The sequence below is a fragment of the Miscanthus floridulus genome, chromosome 4 (assembly GCF_019320115.1).
Source record: "Miscanthus floridulus cultivar M001 chromosome 4, ASM1932011v1, whole genome shotgun sequence".
Lineage (NCBI taxonomy): Eukaryota > Viridiplantae > Streptophyta > Magnoliopsida > Poales > Poaceae > Miscanthus > Miscanthus floridulus.
The window spans coordinates 32897282-32916308 of NC_089583.1; the positions used below are offsets into that span (position 1 = coordinate 32897282).

General features: G+C 40.8%; 1 non-coding gene across 1 annotated transcript; it reads right to left on the bottom strand.

The window, feature by feature from the left end:
- Window positions 1-7471: 7471 nt before the first annotated feature.
- LOC136553028 (small nucleolar RNA R71) lies at window positions 7472-7577 on the bottom strand. Its single transcript, XR_010782934.1, has one exon. It is a non-coding gene; the product is annotated as a small nucleolar RNA R71 (small nucleolar RNA).
- Between the last annotated feature and the right edge of the window lie 11450 nt (window positions 7578-19027).

Here is a 19027-nt window from a genome sequence, read left to right on the forward strand (position 1 = left end):
TCTCGGGGTTTCTCCAACGAACAAGATGCCTGAACCTGCTAATGCTAGTATTACTATAGTCAAGCATAAGTAGAGTTCAACTTTAGCTTATGAGGTAGCTAATTGACCATCTCCGCCCAATTAGGTTGAGGGGCCAGATACTGCGTGTGACGCCACAGTGGCACATACAGAGCCTCCTAGGGATTCCCCAACAATCATGGAGCCTGAAGCAACCACCGAGCCTACTAATCCTACCATTAATAGAGCTAAGTCGAGCCCAAGGTCTAACACTACTACTTCAGTTCGGCAGACCAGAGAGTCCACCATTTGTCTAGGTAACCACTTCACTAAGCATGATGAGACATCAGATTTGGATGATGAGATTTTAGCGTACTCACCAAGTGAGATGCACTCACCAGGTGAGTTCGAAGTCAACAGCACCGTCATGACTTCAATGCCTGCTTCGTCATCATCACCACTTCCTTCGGATGCGTAGTCACCTTGATTCCCTACCGAGGAAGGGACGTACAAGAGATTGGTGATAGTTCGATAGTCGAAGGGAGGGATGCAATAGAAGGTGAGGGAACGGAGGCATCAAAATTTGGATTTAGAATGATTCTTAATGTAATAGCTGAAGTCTTGCTTACGACACAATGTCTATTTTATGGTTCTATAATAAGTTGTACATGTTGAACCATTTTTATCACTATGTTGCCATGTAGGCATCAAAATTTGGATTTAAAATGATTCTTGATGCAATAATTGAAGTCTTGCTTAGGACACAATGTCTATTTTATGGTTCTATAATAAGTTGTACATGTTGAACCATTTTGATCACTATGTTGCCACGTAGGCATCAAAATTTGGATTTAAAACAATTCTTGATGTAATAATTGAAGTCTTCCTTAGTACACAATGTCTATTTTACGGTTCTGCAATAAGTTGTACATGTTGAACCATTTTTATCACTATGTTGCCACTGTAAATTAAACCTAACATCTAAGTGTGATATGAGTGACATCTATCTAGTCTGACTACCTTGTTGCAACTCAAGCTGTTCCTCTTATGCGAGAACTACAGGGTCGAACAACCCCATTACAGGGACACGAAATCTATTGTCCAATGTGTTACAATCGCATAGCATCAGACTTCCTCGTGTGTGCATTTAGAAAAGAGTAATAAACATTGTGTCGATGATTAACATTTAAAATGCTAACGCAGGTGGAAGCATTTGGAATAAAAATATGCGAAGTTACTAAGTTACCTACGGTGTTTCATAAGAGGAAAGAAAACTTCCCTAAAACCTAACTCCCTTTTGAGAGGGGAGACAGGATTCGGCCCATGACCTCCTAATCACCTCATCCGAGCATGTCGGCTACACAAGCCTTTCACATCAAAGCACGAGAAGCAAACACCGTGAAAGATAAAGCGATGCACATAAGTTGCTCTTTGAATTAAAGTAATAAACTAGACTTTCATTACAATTGGAATGACCCTAGATACAATCTACGGCTCAAACAAGCCAGTGCGGACGACATCTCCTGCATGCATGGCCACCACGATGGCCTCCATTGTGGTGGTAAAGTTGCCAGTGAGCTCCTCCTTCTCCTCATTGGCACCAACTAGAAAGCCAGGTTCAAGCAGGCGGAGATCGTGGCCGAAATGAAGCTACGCCGCAGCCAGGTCCAAGGCAGCCCGATGGCGCACCCCGCGAAGGGCCACCATCCTAACCTTTGCTGGCATGGCCTGTAGATGTTCCTCAAGTAGGACACCCCCTGCATTCACATCATTGATGGCGATGAGGGCCGCCTCTCAAAGAGCGGCCAAGTTCTCCTCTAGGGCTGATAACACTAAAAACCATCAAAACAAGGCCGTGGACATTTGGATAGAGCTTCTCGACGAAGGAAACCATACCAATTGTCCTGTCCTAGGCATCAGCAACTCCCACCTGGGCATCAGTAGTCTCCCGCTCTAAGGTGGCAAGGGTAGTCTAGATGGCATCAAGGCAGAGCATGAGCTGACTAACCTCGCCCCCAGGCTCGAAGCGCGGGTAGTGAGCCGCATCCCAATTATGGAGGGGCTCGTGGACTTCCTGGTGGCCAGGGGGAGATGACCCCTCTGATTCCATAGGGTGCATGTCCGAAGAGCGAGCTGCACAGGATAACTGCCCGACCTATAGTGTCACAGCGTGAGAAATGGCCCTAAAAAGATTAAGGAGAAGAGAACGGAATGACTCCGACAACTAAGAAAAAGACCACCTTACCCAAGGTGCCACAAATGGGAGTGGAGACACGGCGGAGCCCACTCCCCTCTGAAGGGTTCTCCATCGGGCTCTTCCCAAGGTCCATCACTCTGGCCAAAGATGCGACTCGCTCGAGGCTGGATAGAAGGCAAAGGAGTACAACAGGAAGACAAAGAAGAGTGGTTGCCTCACTCTTACCTCTCTCATAGATTTATGGCTAAACTAGGCACACTGGGCTGTCTAAGTTTCATGCAAATTTAATACAAATTTAATTGCTGTGGATTTCCAAGCAACAGGTTGCAGCGGGTGCAATCAGAAAAAGAGTAATAGATATTGTCTGGCATATTACAATCACATTGTATCGGACTTTCTCGCATGTGCATTCAGAAAAGAGTAGTACATATTGTGCCCACGATTAACATTTATACAATGCATGACACAGGTGAAAGCATTCAGTCATTGTCCAGCACGTTACAATCACATAGTATTAGACTTTCTGGCATTTGCATTCAGAAAAGAGTAGTACACATTGTGCCAATGATTAACATTTAATATACAATGCCTGACATAGGTGAAAGCATTCAGTCATTGTCCAGCGCGTTACAATCACATAGCGTTGGACTTTCTCATGTGTACATTCATAAAAGAATAATACACATTGTGCCAATGATTAATATTTACAATGCCTGACATAGGTCCAATCATTTGGAATAGAAGTACACTAATCAGTTACTAAGTTACCTACAGTATTTCAAATGTTTCATGGATCAGTTGGTGGCCATTGTGCATTTCACTATCGATGGCAAGCAGATTCGACGTCAAGAGCCGCATCCACTCTTGGCACCAGGCCATGGCATACTCCTTTGTGGGTTGTGCATCGAACAACCAGCGGCATAGCCCGTCGGTCGATTTCTCCATGAAGCACTTTAGGACTTCTTCATCATCAACTCTGGCGACATGACCGGCTTCCACCTTGTGAGGAGCACATGGAACACATCATACCGTTCATTCTGTGGGACGACACTAATGGCAACAAACTGAGACGCCAAACGTGGTACAATGAGCTTATTGATGAATGGCGTCCACCAATCGGTCCCACCGAAAGCGAGCTCATACTGCAGCACCATCTAGTTGTCGCAATCGGCCATGAAGAACCACCTACATAGAGCACCCTGTCAATCTTTTATAGGGAACTCACCCTGTTGGAGGTCAAGCATTTTCTGGGGCAAAATCTCAGATGCCCACCTCATTAGGTGGTCAACCCTCATGTTCGTAGCTGCCATTCATCCTGGCGGTGGCTTGTTGCGGACATTCCAAGTCCGTGCTTTAGGTAAGGAATGATGACACCATCGACAATCCTGTTCGAAACCTTAGGCCAAGCCGCTTGCTTCCATGGCAGCTCAATGTCATAATTTTTGTGCGCGTCTTAACCAGTACACTTCAATAGGAACTTTTGGACCGTGGTCAGTACCTTGGTGAGCATCTGCTATAGAAAGTCCCGATCGATGGTCGACATCCATGGATGCAGGAATATGTTAACTAGAACAATCTCCCAGGAAGCGCCGTACGTGTCGACAGCGCCGAATAGTCCGAGCAACACTACATCATGCAGGAATTCCCTAGCATGAGGGAACTCTAGCAGTAGGTTGTGCAAGAACTATACCAGTTGTTCATGCTGCGGGAATTTGGTGGGAGTCCACGTCTCCTTCAACCATTTCATAATGGGGTCGACCACCAGTTCAATGAGCAGCCCGACATACGGCGAGGAGGCAGATCCATCATCTAAGAGTATGTACTTGAGCTTGCTCACCGCCTCCATCTTCCTATTCGACTGCTCCATCGGATCGTACCACGTCGACTGCTTGAATGTCTCCTGCATGATAGGGACCAACATCTTGCACGCTGTGTCTAGCAGGGACATCTCATTGTAATAGGAGGGATACTTAGTTAACAACTTGGTGAACTCACTGATAACTGTATCTAAGACAACCTTGGTGTGGGTCTGCTATGGGCATGGTGGTGCATGACCTCATCATCATGAGGACTCAAATTGATTGCGCCCTCATCATCAGACGAGGTTGAATCGTTGGAGGGATTATTGGCTGCAAGGATGATGTAGGAGGCATCGGCGCGGTCGATGTCAAGACCCGAGTACCTATGGCGTACTCACACCAAGATGAGGTTGGTGTCCGCTTGGTGGTTGTAGATGGTAGTTAACAACCATTATAAACCATCAATATAACATGCATAAGGGCAAAAATATAATCATCAACGAAGGTCTAGGGGTTTAAACTAACAAATTCCACAAGTTTTTGTGAATCTGTATTTTGTGTAGGGTTTATCCAAAAAATTGTCAAGGTGGACCTACATGTCAAATTTAATCGTGCTTATCCGCAGTGAAATGAACACTAGAGGACTCTCAAAGACTCAAGAGGATTCCACACCTAGGTGGAGACCGAGTGGCTATCAGGTGGGGTTGGCCAGCCCCTAGGGCCGACTGTCAGCCTCCGCATCGCAATGTCGGTTCCCCATCGCCTCCTAGGTTGCATCTATGTTGTCCTTTAAGTTGGTATGATCTAGGGGCTCACGTTGGATGCTCTGGCCCATATATACCAGCCCTTGCCACCCCCCTGAGGCATCCGCAATAGAGATAAGTCATTTGAGAAGATAGAAACCCTAATCATCCTCAAAACTCCATCAATTCTAGGGCATAGCTAGTTAGGCTAGGTCTAGAGGGAGGCAAGCAGGCTTCGCTTGGATTCCTGATCATGTCAAGAGCGTGGTTTGGTGTAATCTTTGTACCCCATGGTTGAAGGTAATATGGGTGAGTTTGAAAGTTAGAACGGTTTATTCTAATCCGAAGGAGAATTCTTGTTTGAACGCATGTGTACTTTTGAGGAGTTGCATCAATGTTTTCAAAATCCTTAAACTCCTGATCCATTTGCTAAGTTTAGCTTTGCTAAGGGACTAGCAAAGGTTAAGCTTGGGGGAGCTTGTTGACGGTAGTTAACAACCGTTATAAACCATTAATATGACATGCATAAGGGCATAAATATAATCACCAACGAAGGTCTAGTTGTCTAAACTAACAAATTCCACAAGTTTTGCTGAATCTGTATTTTCTGCAGGGTTTATCTAGAAAACTGTCAAGGTGGACCTACATGTCAGATTTAATCGCGCTTATCCATAGCAAAACGGACAACAAAAGACTCTAGAAGACTCAAGAAGACTCCACACTGAGGTAGAGCCCGAGTGGCTGCTAGGTGGGGCCAGCTAGCACCACCTGTTGGCCACCCCACCTAGCAGCCACTATCAGCCTTCACGTCGTAATGTCGGTTCTCCACCACCTCCTAGGTTGCATCTACGCCATCCTTTAAGTCGGTTTGATCTAAGGGCTCATGTTGGACGCTCTAGCCTATATATACCAGCCCCTACCACCCCCTGAGGCATCCCCAATAGAGATAAGTCATTTGAGAAGATAGAAACCCAAATCATCCTCAAAGCTCCATCAATTCTAGGGCATAGCTAGTTAGGCTAGGTCTAGAGGGAGGCAAGTAGGCTTCGCTTAGATTCCTAATCGTGTTAAGAGCGTTGTTTGGTATAATCTTTGTACCCCCTCTCTTTTGTATCTCCATTAGTTTTATATGCTTGCTACAATTGTTATGACAATATTAATATTAATCTCATTTATGTTCTTCATTATAATGTTCATCGTCTAGTTTGATTATATGCTTAGTATAGTTGGATTATCATCATGTTCATGCATAAATTCGTATAGCGCTCACTCTAAGAATCCATGGGTGGGTGGTCGACATTGTATAAGCAAGGTGCTTATACGTTGTTTACCTATGGATACACCTTATATTGTAGGTCATGTGGTAGATCATGGACGTGACACTCCCATTGAGTCCTTTGTAGTCCACTCCCTGAATGTAGGTGCACGTAGGATGCGGTTACGAAGGAAGACAAGCTCAGTTCTTAATCTTCCTTAGTAATACCCCTTATGTGTAGATATGACGATGGTCTTAGCAATGATTACTAGGTATAATTGCACTAATCAATGTATGCTTTGACTTGTAATTAAGAATGACTTTGGAATTATTCCTCTAATATTCTTCCTAACCATGCTAATGCTATAGAAAGGAGTACTCTGAGTGATTTATCATTATTATTGATCAATACTTATCATATATATCTTATCCTATGACTTACCCCTGTCATGAGAAGAATATTGGTTATGGTTTACTTATCCATCAATAGTATAAGTTATCAATACATGTCCATACTAGACCTTCCCTATGGTAAAAATATAAATAACGATACCTGGAATACTCTTAGGTGAAGTGCTATAATGGTATATTATCTGTGTGCTTGTTGATTCCTTTTCATTCATATCTATATATTCTTTCTAGTCACATGAAATAATAACAAACTACTTAGTATCATTCTAGTAGTAATACTAGGCAAACCCAACAAGCATCTCTAGCACCATCATTAGGGATGACAACCTAGTACAAGTAATGCTAGCAGATGCAGGCATATCATATGTTACTACTTAAACCAAGTGACAAGTTAATAAATACCAACAAGCATTTTGGCACCATTGTCGGGGAAGGTAGCTAGGCAAAGGAAGTATTGATAAACTTATACTTATTAATGTGATCGAAATAACCATTGACCCTTGCTCAAGCAGAGTTACCTTTGTTTTGTCTACTTTTATATCTTATGTAGGGTAATGTATGATTGGTTTTGGCCTTCCGACAAACTACGTTGATGATCTAGAAGCATTAATTAGGAGGACTAGAGCTAAACTCAAGAAAGTCCTAGATTTAGAATCGAAAGACAACAAGATAAGGTGAAGCTTAACACAAGAATTTGAAGCCATGGCTAACAAGACTCTCTGTGAATTCTCTGCTCCAAGTACATCCAACATCTGAACCAGACCAACAGTCAATATTGGAGACAATGGATTCGAGCTCAAGCCAGCCCTCATCAACATGGTGCAAGAAAGCCAGTTTTGTAGAAAGGCACATGAAGATGCGAGTGCATATCTCCAACACTTCTTAGAGATCTGTAGCACTTTCACCATTAAAGGAGTAACCCAAGATGCCATACTACTTTGCCTTTTCCCATTCTCACTCTTGGCGAAGGCAAAGCAATGGTTCTATGCTAACAAATATAGAAATACTACATGAGATAACTGCTCCACTGCCTTCCTAGTAAAGTTCTTTCCTACAGGCAAGACCAATGCTCTGCATGGGAGAATCTCAAGCTTTTGGCAACAATATGATGAACCTGTCCTTGAGGCATGGGAACGCTTTCAAGATTACATATTAGAATGTCCCCATCATGTGATGGAGAATTGGCTACTCATGTAGATTTTCTACCATGGGTTGACCAACAATACCCGTGAGACTATGGATGCTGCTGCTGGAGGTGCATTCCTATCACTCGTGATTTTAGCTACAACAACTCATGTAGAGAAGATGGCCTCCAACCAAGGTTGGAATGAAGAATGTCTTCAGACCCGCAAGAGAGGTAGAGGTATGCATCAACTCAAGGAGGTTGACATGTTGTCTGCCAAGATGGATTTGCTGATGAAGAAGCTCGAAGATTGAGCCAATGAGAAGCAAAAAGTCATGCACATTCATGATTCATGCATGATGTGTGAAGAGTGTGAAAACACTGGGCATTCAGGGAGCAACTGCCCTAAGACCCATGAGGATGTGAACTTTGACAACAATAACTATTTTTGTCCTTAACAGAATCAAGGATAGAAAGGAGAAGTTTTCTTCCAAGAACAGCATCCAGCAATCTCCTCGACATCCACAAATGTTGTACCTGCCCAAAGAGACAACAATGACCAAGAAGAAGGACAACAGGAGAGGGTGGAAGAACAAGGCCAGGCAGCCACAAGAAGAATCAGTTAACATGATTATCACACTTCGATCAGAGCACGACCTCCACCTCGCTTCACCATTCCTTGCTAAGAGGGATGATCCAGGTGTACCAACGATAGAGTATACCATTGGACAAAGAATCTTCCACAAGACCTTCTGCGACATTGGATCAGGTGTCAACATAATGTCCAAGGTAACATATGAATATTTATTTGGTAACGAACCTTTGTTCCCTACATATATGCAACTGCAGATGGCGGACCAATCAATCCAATTTCTGGAAGGAATAACAAAAGATGTCATGGTAAGAATACATGATCAGTTCACCCCTGCTGATTTCATGGTTTTGGACATGGGAGAAGAAGAAGATGATACACCCATCATCCTTGGAAGGCTGTTCCTCAACACTACCAACATGATCATCTACGTCGGATCTAGACAAGTCGACTTTCACTTCCCTGGAGAAAGGTATGCTGTTATTTTAATAGTTATACCACTTATGATTAGCCAAAGAAGTCCCGCTCTAGGAGATGTCGATCATCCTGAAACCAAATGAACCAATCCCCAAAGAAAAGTTGGGAGGAAGATGAGGAACCTAAAGAAGTTGTAAAAAATGAACCCACTCTGCCAAAGTCAAGTCTAGCAACACCTAAATCACTATCACAAGAGGTGCAACCATCTAGGTCTCCATCTTCGGGACCGACAGATGCACCTAAAGAATAAAGGGCAATTCTCCAGTAAAGTCCTGTCTGAAGGACTTAAAATTTTGAACCCTCGCCGAGAGGTAACATTGGTAGTTATCTATATTTACTTCCTAGGATTGCATGAATTACTTTTTACTTTGGCATATTTACTTTTCTGCTATAGCATTGCATTTAGAAATATTCACTGTGGTGGCAAAAAAATTTAAGCCCCATGTGAATAAATCTACGATGTAAATAAAAAGTTTCATGACTGCATTATATCGTTGCATCATAAATCCTAAGCCCCATGTGAATAAATCTACGGTGTAAATACCCATGGAAATATTCACTATGGTGGCAAAAAAATTTAAAAATACAATACATACATATTTCTTGCATGTATATAAAAATGAAAAATCCAAAAAGATATTAAAAACATCTTGTTAAAAATCTGCCAAAATAGAAATATTTCCAAACCACAAGAACAACTAATCTCTGGACGGCTGACTAGTAACCCTTTTATCCTAATCCATTTCACGAGTTTTGGTATTCTTCTTGATATTTTGCAGGATGATGCACCAAGATCAAGAGCAAATTCACCCGATTGTCTTCATGTCATTCCATCACGAGACGACAAGGACATCTGCTAGCAAATCTGCTCCGAAAAGGATCACTCAACTTCAACATTCGACCGCGCTAACATCTAGCTTGGGGGAAAGGCATCCCCCATATATCTAGCTAAGTATGTCTTTCCCTTTTATTCTATTCTTTCTAAGTCATAAAAAGATGCATAATAAACTAAAAGCAAAATAAAAAATTATTATTATTATCTTTGTCTTAAATATATAATAGTAAGGTGTGATCTTAAAAATAAAAACACAATAAAAAGTGTGTGTCTTGTTTTCTATTTTTAAGAGCTAAATTAATGGACTCTGAGGATAATCTCTTGCAATAGAAATGATGAATAGTTACTCTATCGTAATTCCTTTTAAGTACCTAGTTTTCAGCCATGAATTCTCCCAAGTTTTGGATACGATTGTTTTGATAAAAGAATTTAATCTAAACTTGAAACTCATGGGTAGCATATGCTTAATCTAAGTTTAGGTAATTGACGGATATGATATGAGAAGGTCTGAGCTGTTGTTTATCTTATTCTAAGTGATACTAAAGTTCTGGAGTTTAATCTTTTGAAAAATATGAAAATCCTACATGATGAGCTCTTGTATGACAAAGCTTGAATTCCTACCAAAGCCATACATGATATTTAGATTAGGAAAATTTCCACTTATATGTTGCTTGGTTTGCATTGAGTTTAGTCAAGCTTTGTTGACCCTTATGAGAGGCTTGTCATGATCTTAAAATCAAGATCACGTACACACCACCCAAATATGCACTACTCCTACATTGGGGGTAGGCGCAACAACTTGCCATTCCATCTAGATCCACCCAAAAATGTTTTACTCCTACACTAGGAGAAAACACCAAAAAGATTCATGATAGGATATCCACCAAATAAATGCTCCAAGTTCTTGTTGCTATCTCTCAAAAGTCTTGTTGCAGAAAAGACACATGGGGCTATGCAAAAGTTATTCATAAAAAAAAGAAAAAAAAGAAAAAAAAGAGATCAGAAAAATTGGACAAGTGTCTGAGATATTTAAAACAATGGGTACTTAAATGCCCGCCTGAAAAAAGAGAAAGAGAGTTGAATAAGATAAACTATGTTTTCTTGCAAAGTTGTTTTCAAGTTTCAAAGGAGAGATATGTTTTCAAGCAGCATAGTAGAAATAGGTTAGCCACCATATATATCCACCACATACATCCACACACATGCACATTTTGATTTTATTATATGACTCAACTCTCTTTGGATCTGAGGTTTGACTTTACAATATATGTAATACAAGTATGCTCTTTTATGCTTTCTCCACTCCTATGACCTCCGCATAAGCCTTAGTTGTAGGAAGAGAAAGTCATAACACCACTATTGCCTTGGTGAGGATCCACAAATACCATATATATTGAGAGACTTGAGAGTGTCATACAAAGGAAGCTCTGAGTTTTATTTTGAAAATCTATAAAAACTCTAGAATAATGGTTGAAGAAAGAACTTGAGACATAGTGCTTGACTTGATTGTTTCATCTTTCAATTGCTCAAGACTCAAGTGAAGATTAAAAAACCCCATGGTTGATGGTAATATGGGTGAGTTTGAAAGTCAGATCGGTTTATTCTAATCCGGAGGAGAATTCTTGTTTGAACGCATGTGTACTTTTGAGGAGTTGCATCAATGTTTTCAAAATCCTTAAACTCTTGATCCATTTGCTAAGTTTAGCTTTGCTAAGGAACTAGCAAAGGTTAAGCTTGGGGGAACTTGTTGATGGTAGTTAACAACCATTATAAACCATCAATATAACATGCATAAGGGCATAAACATAATCACCAACGAAGGTCTAGTGGTCTGAACTAACAAATTCCGCAAGTTTTGCTGAATGTGTATTTTCTACAAGGTTTATCTAGAAAACCGTCAAGGTAGACCTACATGTCAGATTTAATTGCGCTTATTCACAGTAAAACGGACACCAGAAGACTCAAGAGGACTCCACAATGAGGCAGAGCCTGAGTGGCTGCTAGGTGGGGCTGGCCAGCCACACCTGCAGGCCGCCCGGCTCCTAGGGCCCATTGTCAGCCTTCGTGTCGCAATGTCGGTTCTCCACCACCACCTAGGTTGCATCTACGCTGTCTTTTAAGTCGATTTGATCTGAGGACTCACGTTGGATGCTCTAGCCTATATATACTAGCCCCTGCCACCCCCTAAGGCATGCCCAATAGAGATAAGTCATTTGAGAAGATAGAAACCCTAATCATCCTCAAAGTTCCATCAATTCTAGGGCATAGATAGTTAGGCTAGGTCTAGAGGGAGGCAAGCAGGCTTTGCTTAGATTCCTGATCGTGTCAAGATCATGGTTTCGTGTAATCTTTGTACCTCCTCTCTTTTGTATCTCCATTACTTTTATATGCTTGCTACAATTGTTATGACAATATTATATTCATCTCATTTATGTTCTTCATTATAATGTTCATCATCTACTTTAATTATATGCTTAGTATAGTTGGATCATCATCTTGTTCTTGCATAAGTTCGTATAGAGCTCACTCTAAGGATCCATGGGTGGGTGCTCGACATTGTGTAAGCATGGTGCTTATACATTGTTTACCTACGGATACACCCTATATTATGGGTCATGTGCTAGATCGCAGACGTGACACTTCTGTTGAGTCCTTTGTATTCCACTCCCCGAATGTAGGTGCATGTAGGATGCGGTTACGAAGGAAGACAAGCTCTATTCTTAATCTTCCTTAGTAATATCCCTTATGTGTAGATATGACGATGGTCTTAGCAGTGATTACTAGGTATAATTGCACTAAGCAATGTTTGCTTTGACTTGTAATCAAGAATAACTTAGGAATTATTCCTCTAATATTCTACCTGACCATGCTAATGCCATAGAAATGAGTACTCAGAGTGATTTATAATTATCATTGATCAATACTTATCATATATATATATATACATATATATATACATATACATATATATATCTTATCCTATGACTTACCCCTGTTATGAGTAGAATATTGGTTATGGTTTACTTATCCATCAATAGTATAAGTTATCAATACATGTCCATTCTTGATCTTCCCCGTGGTAAAAATATAAATAATGATACCTAGAATACTCTCGGGTGAAGTGCTACAATGGTATATTATCTGTGCGCTTAAAGATTCCTTTTCATTCATATCTATATATTCTTTCTAGTAAGATGAAATAATAACAAACTACTAAGTATCATTCTAGTAGTAATACTAGGTAAAACCAACAAGCATCTCTGGCACCATCATTAGGGATGACAACTTAGTATAAGTAATGCTAGGAGATATAAGCATATCATAGGTGACTACTTAAAACAAGTGACAAGTTAATAAATACTAACAGTGGTGCAGTCTGGGGCCAGGGCCAGCACTATAGCCCATGCGTTCCATTATCCGTTGAACCACAAGGTTGTTCACAGCGGTCGTCATCGGTGCCATCGGACAGGGCGACGCTCGATGCACGCCAAGCGGAGCGGAATGGCTGGACCACGATGCCAGGCCCCCAGAGACAAATGGCATGGGTCGCCTGTAATTGACGACAGCAATGGGCATGGCATCCATGTCGGCAACCATGGATCCATCAGCATCGACAATCGTGGCACCACCAGCATCGGCAACTACTGCGCCATCAACATCGACAACCATAGCACCAAGGACAGTGCCAGTGTTGTGCTCTGTTGGTGCCGTATGCTGGATGTTGCCACCGGTGGGCTCGTCGAAGGCCATGGGAAGCGGCGACAGTCATGTGGATGGATGTCACAACAAAGTGGGAGGCAAAAGAAGTTGTGCACTACTAACTTTTTCACTTAAGTACGGGAATGTGTTGTGTAACACCCTAAAATTTGCACTTTTGAAAATAAGATTAAAATGATTCATTTATCAATTTTGTGCTCATAAAAACCTAGGAAAATAATTTTTTTTATTAAATTAAAATTCTTCATAAGCTAGCAACATGGATGTGCATACATACCGGTGCATTTGTTTCTTTGTATTGTGTGGATTTGATTTAAATGGAAAATATGCCAAAATGTTTTTGAAGTTGGCTTTGAAGTAAAAAAAAGAAAATTTGAAAATAAAAGAATTTCAAAAGTTGTAAAAATTATTTTTGGGAAGACTTACTAAAATTCCTCATTTTTACTTGAGTTGAAAAAGTATATTTGAAACCTCATTTGAATTTGACTTTGGTTTAAAAAAATGAAATAGGAAAAAAATTGAAAATGGAAACTCACTTTCTCCCTCTCTCCACTGCGCCGGCCTGTTCAGCTCTGTTCGGCACCGTCCGGCCGCTTCCCGCTCCCCAGTCGGCCTGTGCTTCCGGCGGCCAATCCCGGTCTCCCTCTCCCTCGCTGGCCTAGCTTCGCAGCCAGCAAGGCCCGCAGTGTGCCCCTCCTTTCCTTCCGCGCTCACCGATAGCCCGCAGGTCAGGCCTTTCTCCTACCTCACGTAACTTGGCTGGACTCCACGGCCGAGAGTCTGAGGTCACCTAGCGTCGCCTTGCCTTGCGCCTCAAGCAGCCGGTCTCATAAATACCAAGCCCCGGCACTGCTACGCTCTTGCCGAATCCAAGCGCAAGCTATCGCCTCCATCTGAGCTCACGTCGCTGTCGTCGTTAACATCGCCTGCCGTTTCACCGCTGTCCATGCCCGAGCTCACGCTGCTGCCCAATTGAATCTTGCCAAGGAGCCAAGCCTGTCCGCCGAAGCCGCCGCGACATCATGCTGTTTTTTGGTCAACTCAAGCTAGCCGACGAGCTTTACCCTGTGGAAGTCACTGCTGCTCCGCTAAGCCCGGTGCCGCCTCTGGTCCATCTCTCCGTTCAGTGCCCAGGTGAGCTCGCCGTTGCTCTCTCGGTATCCTAGTGCTGTCCTTTTGGTCAACCGAGGCCCTAGGCCTTTTCTCTAGCTATTCTGGCGAGCTCTGGTCGCCGCTGTACATGGTGCCACCGCCGTGAGCCGTGCATGCATCACCGTGATTCAATTTGCTTGTTAGCTTGTTGACATCATCGTGACATCACTCGCATTTATGGCTATTTTCCTTTGGAAAAATAAATCTAGAAATACAACTCCAAATACACCATTGTGGACATGGTCCATGGTGGACTGCTCTCACAGCACATCCACCGGTTCATGGCCCGCAGACTCGGTCCACAGCATAGTGCACGCACACTTTGCGTTCTAACCCCTGTACTTTTCCATAATCGATCTACTGTTTTATGAGTCTTGTATATCTTTCAAGCTAGCCCCTGTCATCTATGGTTATTTCTATTTTAGCCCAGTCAGCAACCGCAGGCAGCCCAAGCCACACACGTTTTGCAGTTAAGACCCTCTGTTTTTTGCAAATTGACCCGCAGTCCATGATGTATTCCCACAATACGTTTTCTTCTTTTAGAAAGTGTAGTTTCTTCGGTTTAGATCTAAAACATGTTTTTAGTTATTTACAGATTTGCCACTGATTTTGTTTTAGCATAACTTCTCCGTTTTAACTCCGATTTGATCCGTTCAAATTGCGTTATATTCGTAATTTCATAATCTACATGTTCATACTACTGTTAAGTATGTTTTCAACTTTTAAAATTTGTGGTTATATTTAATCTATTATTTTAATAAAGGAAATCTCGTTTACTCCATATCTTATACGTTTTAACTCTGAATTGAACCATTCAAGTTGCGTTAGATTCATAGCGACGGGATCTACATGTTAGTAACAATGTTTATCATATTACTATTTCTGGAATTTCATGGTTTAAATCATATCTTAAATAATAATTATGCAACTGGGTTTTATAAATAAAACATGATCTGTTTTACTTTCGTTTTATATTTCAAATCTAAATTTGACTTCATTCAATTTATAGTATTTATAAAATATCTTATCTATATTTAAAATGAATGAAGCCTATAGTTTTATTTTCCACATATGAAGCAAATCTTTTCATAGTTGTATCTTTTTAACCATAGCTCCGATTAGCGTGCCTATCGCGACTATGTGTTCGTAGCGATGCGTAGAATCGTGTTTCAAAGTCTTTGACTTATTTTTCCTATGATTTGTGTATTGTTCTAATTTAAATCTATTGTTTGCTTCGTGTATGATTCTATGGATGCTTGTGTGGTGCTCTATGATTTTGTCCAGCCGGTGAGATATACGTGGTGATCAAAAAAAGAAGAAGAAGAACGTTGAAGATTAAAGCTTACCGAAGGATCAGTGTTTTAAGGCAAGTATAGCATGGGATCTTTCTTGTTGTCCTATACACCTTTAATCATTTAATTCATACTGCATGTGTCTACCTTGACTGCCACTAAGGATTTTCTAATACTTTATACTTTGTACCTTGATACCTATTGGGTATTGTATTGGGTAGTATGATGCTAGTACTCAACTACAACCATGATCTTGTAACTTGACTAATGGTATATGCAATAAACATTAAAAGATACTTTTTAGCAACATGGAACAAAGGGGCTAGAGCATTGGGTTGTTCTTATGGTGCTCTAGATTCCTCTCCCTAAGGACTTATCTATAAGTGATCATCCAGGACTAATAGTACAACTGTGAGGGCTATATGGCTCTGGCTTTAGTTCAGTATGAGGACCTTTTCTAGCTTGTTAGTGGTTACCTTTATTGGCGCAAGAATAGCTTGCCGAATCAGGTATAGTGCGGCCTCTATCCCCATGTGTATAGGCTACGTGTCAATGTGCCATCAGGAAAGGGGGCTCTACATCTGTTTGCCAAGTGAATCTAATGGTCCTAACTTATTAGCCGAACCTTTGAAAGGCTTCATAGTGAACCCTGCTGACCTTCCTTAGAAGTGGGTCAATAGATTAGCTACCTCGGGCGAAAGGGTAAATCACAACTCATAGTGAAAGTGTACAACCACTACAGAGTGTAAAACTGGTATATCAGCCATGCTCACAGTCACGAGCGGCCTTGGAACATTTACGAAATAGATGATGAACACTGATGATATGAATGATGAAGATGCTCACTAATGGTTAACTGTTTATGCTATTCATTCTTCATGTTTACCTGATCATGTGTTTATGGGCTTGTGATAAACTTGTTGCCACCCAATTGCTAAAAGATGACCCATTAAAAGCTAATCGCAGTTAACCAGTGTTAGCCTTTTGAGCCTCATGAACCCCATGATATATTTGTTGAGTACAACATGTACTTACGCTTGCTTTATTTTTTTAATTATTTGGATAAAAATCCTGGATGGTTACCAGATTGCTAGAGTTTGGAGGAATTAGGCTTGTGATCAACCAGTCAGTTGTCCTTGTGGAACTAGAGTCTTTACCCAAATATCGGAGTTTTCTTTCCGCTGTTTGCTATCTAAGGTTATATTCTTTATACTAGTACGTTATGTATTTAAGCATTGTCTATTGATATTACCCTTATTTGTGGCTATATGTGATATTTGACTTCCTGGCTTACATATGGTGTGTATCTTGTTTTGTTCTTAAAACTGGGTGCGACAAAGTGGTATCAGAGTAATACTGACTGTAGGACGCAAGCCTAGTTAGAAACTGGCTGTCTTAAGGTTTTGAAATTGCTATAAAATCATTGTTCTATAAATCTTGAAATTTTCTTCTCTATTATATATCTATCCATGATATTTATCTCTTCCTTGATGCTTATTTTAAAGTCTTTGTTCTCATCTTCACTCCTTGATTTGATATGCTTTTAGAACTGTTCCTCGTCACCTTCTTGCGTAAGATGAACATAAGTCTTAGGATTTTTACCCCTAGTACAACAAGGACGATAGTATCACTAGTTGAGTCCATGATTGAATTGTGCATCTTTATTGCTTGTTGAATTGTCATTATGCTTATGATTGTTTTGAATCTTTGTAATGATTGCAATGATCTTGTTGGGTGTTCCCACAATTTCATTTAGTTTATAGGCCTAAGGTATAAGGATTAATGAAATAAATAGTTGGGGTATGGTTTTCTTCTGTTCTTCCTATCCTGTCTTTTTGGAGTAGCCTGCACTCTTCGGCTTATATCTCTATTCTTGGACAAGCAAAAATCATGAGAAAAGTTTGGACAATAGTAGACTTCAATATCTTTCTCTGAGTGCAAGAATCAGCTTGATAGCTGTTTTGGTTATGGAGATACGAAAATCAGAAGGCGATGCATCTGTGCTGTTTGCAACATAGAACAGTTCTGTTGTGTACTGTTTTCGACCACCTAAACTGTAGAATTTGGAAAAGTGTTCTATAAGGAAGTTGTGGAGAATTTTATAATCTTTCCAACGATATAAGCTGCAATATCATTGGATTAACAGAATGAGAGTTACAACTGTTTTACTACGCTGCTATTTTTCTACTCGAGGGGAACTTCAGATTTCTTGTTCTTGCCCATACACAAGAGTCTCAATGGGATGTCAGGACATCGTGATACTTGTTAGCTCCTCTGGAAGGAAGATGCAAGCTACCTCTTTGTATTCCCTAGTTTATCTTTTCTTAAGGGGGGTAGCCAAGTGGAAGAATTTGTAAGATGAAGTATCCTATGTTCTAGTTTGCGCAGCGGAATAGTGGTGGTACCCAAAGATGTGAGAGAAACTCAGAGTTTCAATGAGGTTTGGTTAAAGGTTCAACGAAGGTTTATCCAAGATCATAAAGATTTTGGTAGAGCTATCGGAGAAGTTTTCAAGTTAGTTTAGATCAAGAGACCTCAGCTAAGTGTTGACGGAGTCCAAGAAAAGATTGAAGTAAAACCTATGTATTAGCTTTGCCAGATCTAGACAAGAGCTTCATATCTACAATGACGCACCTTGTCAGGGTGTGGAATGTGTCCTTATGCATGAAGAAAAGCAGTGGCTTGTTCATTAAGTCAATTAAGGAAGCGTGAGTTAAACTACCTAACATGTTATCTGGAGTTATTCATTATGGAGCATGGAAGTAATATCTTCTTGGAAGTAAAAGTGACATCTAGGAGGATCACAAGAATCTACAGGACATCTTCACCAAGTTGGTCTTGAGCTTGTGTTATCCTCGTTGGAATGAAATTGGTTATGACTTGGAAAAGTGCTATTACTTCAAGGAGCAAAGTCATGACCGATGCCCTTAGCAACGAAGAATCGTGCTAAGAAGGTTCGGGTGACACCAAGGACTAAGAATTGTATTTCAAGTTTGAGCAACTTGATTGGAACCATTAATGTTTTAAAGTTGATAATTGTAACACCCTAGGTGTTGAGCTTGCATAATTTGACTTGCATTGCATGAGCATGAGCATAGAGCATTCATATATAAGCTTTTACAATTGAAACATGTGATTGAAACATATGAAACATGCTAGTTATTTCATGTCTCCTTGTATCTATGCATATGATCATGAGCATAGAGCATTCATATATAAGCTTTTACAATTGAAACATGTGATTGAAACATATGAAACATGCTTGTTATTTCATGTCTCCTTGTATCTATGCATATGATACATGTAAATGGTTTATGTGAGTCACTAAAACATATTAGCTACACCTAGGATGACTAGTGGAACAATGGTTATGACGGTCACTTTGCATGATCAAGTCCTTAAGTGATGCTATATAGGTTGACTTGGAAAGCGTTATG